Raw genomic sequence first — 2,880 nt, 5'->3', positions numbered from 1 at the left:
GCTACGAGTGATAAACTTTTACCGTAGTCAACACCTTGAACTTGTCGAAAACTTTTTGCGACGATTCGAGCTTTGTAGATAGTAACACTACTATCAGCGTCCGTCTTCCTCTTGAAGATGCATTTATTCTCATTGGCTCGCTGATCATCGGGCAAGTCAATCAAAGTCCATACTTTGTTCTCATACATGGATCCCATCTTTGATTTCATGGTATCAAGCCATTTGGCGGAATCTGGGCTCATCGTCGCCTCCTCATAGTTCGTAGGTTTGTCATGGTCTAGTAATATGACTTCCAGAAAGGATTACCGTACCACTTTGGTGCGGACCATACTCTGGTTGACCTACGAGGTTCGGTAGTAACTTGATCTGAAGTTTCATGATCATCATCATTAGCTTCCTTACTAATTCGTGTAGGAATCACTGGAACTGATTTCTGTGATGAACTACTTTCAATTTGGGAGAAGGTACAATTACCTCATCAAGTTCTACATTCCTCCCAGTCACTTCTTTCGAGAGAAACTTCTTCTCTAGAAAGGATCCATTCTTAGCAACGAATATCTTGCCTTCGGATCTGTGATAGAAGGTGTACCCAACAGTTTCCTTTGGGTATCCTATGAAGACGCATTTTTCCGATTTGGGTTTGAGCTTATCAGGTTGAAACTTTTTCACATAAGCATCACAGCCCCAAACTTTAAGAAACGACATCTTTAGGTTTCTTGCTAAACCATAGTTCATATGGTGTCGTCTCAACGGATTTAGATGGTGCCCTATTAATCATGACTGCAACTGTCTTTAATGCATAATCCCAAAATGATAGTGGTAAATTGATAATAGACATATCATAGATAGCACCATATCTAATAAAATACGGTTACGACGTTCAGACACACCATTACGCTGTGGTGTTCTAGGTGACGTGAGCTGCGAAACTATTCCACATTGTTTCAAATGAAGACCAAACTCATAACTCAAATATTCACCTCCACGATCAGATCGTAGAAACTTTATTTTCTTGTTACGATGATTTTCCACTTCATTGTGAAATTCTTTGAAATTTTCAAATGTTTCAGACTTATGTTTCATTAAGTAGATATACCCATATCTTCTTAAATCATCTGTGAAGGTCAGAAAATAAAGATACCCGCCGCGAGCCTTAACACTCATCGGACCACATAGATCAGTATGTATTATTTCCAATAAGTCAGTTGCTCGCTCCATTGTTCCGGAGAACGGAGTTTTAGTCATCTTGCCCATGAGGCATGGTTCACAAGCATCAAGTGATTCATAATCAAGTGATTCCAAAAGCCCATCAACAAGTAGTTTCTTCATGCGCATTACACCAATATGACCTAAACGGCAGTGCCACAAATAATTTGCACTATCATTATTAACTTTGCATCATTTGGCTTCAATATTATGAATATGTGTATCACTACGATCGAGATTCAATAAACCATTCACGTTGGGTGTGTGACCACAGAAGGTTTTATTCATGTAAACAGAATAATAATTATTCTTTGATTTAAATGAATAATCGTATTGCAATAAACATGATCCAATCATATTATGCTCAACGCAAACACCAAATAACATTTATTTTAGGTTCAACACTAATCCCGAAGGTAAAGGGAGTGTGCGATGGTGCTCTTATCAACATTGGAATCACTTCCAACACACATCGTCACCTTGCCCTCAAATAGTCTCTGTTCATTTTTTAAATCCCGTTTCAAGTTACTAATCATAGCAACTGAACCAGTATCAAATATCCAGGGGTTACTATGAACACTAGTAAAGTACACATCAATAACATGTATATCATATATACTTTTGTTCACTTTGCCATCCTTCTTATCCGCCAAGTATTTGGGGTAGTTCCGCTTCCAGTGACCATTTCCTTTGCAGTAGAAGCACTCAGTTTCAGGCTTGGGTCTAGCTTTGGGCTTCTTCATGGGAGTGGCAACTTGCTTTCCATTCTTCTTGAAGTTCCCTTTCTTTCCCTTGCCCTTTTACTTGAAACTAGTGGTCTTGTCAACCATCAACACTTGATGCTTTTCTTGATTTCTACCTTCGCTGATTTCAGCATCGTGGAGAGCTTGGGGAATCGTTTTCGTCATCCCTTGCATATTATAGTTCATCACGAAGTTCCAGTAACTTGGTGATAGTGACTAGAGAACTCTGTCAATCACTATCTTATCTGGAAGATTAACTCCCACTTTATTCAAGCGATTGTAGTACTCAGACATTCTGAGCACATGCTCACTGGTTGAGGTATTCTCCTCCATCTTGTAGGCAAAATACTTGTCAGAGGTCTCATACCTCTTGACTCGGGCATGAGTCTGAAATACTAATTTCAGCTCTTGGAACATCTTATATGCTCCGTGGCGTTCAAAACGGTTTTTGATGTCCTGGTTCTAAGCCGTAAAGCATGACACACTAAAATATCAAGTAGTCATCATACCGAGCTTGCCAAACGTTCATAATATCTGCATCTGCTCCTGCAATAGGTCCGTCACCTAGCGGTACATCAAGGACATAATTCTTCTGTGCAGCAATGAGGATAATCTTCAGATCACGGACCAAGTCCGCATCATTGCTACTATCATATTTCAACTTATTTTTCTCTAGGAACATATGAAAAAATAAACGGGGAACTACATCGCGAGCTATTGATTTACAACATAATTTGCAAATACTATCAGGACTAAGTTCATGATAAATTAAAGTTCAATTAATCATATCACTTAAGAACTCCCACTTAGATAGACATCCCTCTAATCATCTAAGTGATCACATGATCCATATCAACTAAACCATGTCCGATCATCACGTGAGATTGAGTAGTTTTCAATGGTGAACATCACGATGTTGATCGTATCTACT

This window comes from Aegilops tauschii, chromosome 5 (assembly GCF_002575655.3).
Source record: "Aegilops tauschii subsp. strangulata cultivar AL8/78 chromosome 5, Aet v6.0, whole genome shotgun sequence".
Classification (NCBI taxonomy): Eukaryota; Viridiplantae; Streptophyta; class Magnoliopsida; order Poales; family Poaceae; genus Aegilops; species Aegilops tauschii.
Note: the sequence above shows the minus strand (reverse complement) of the source record.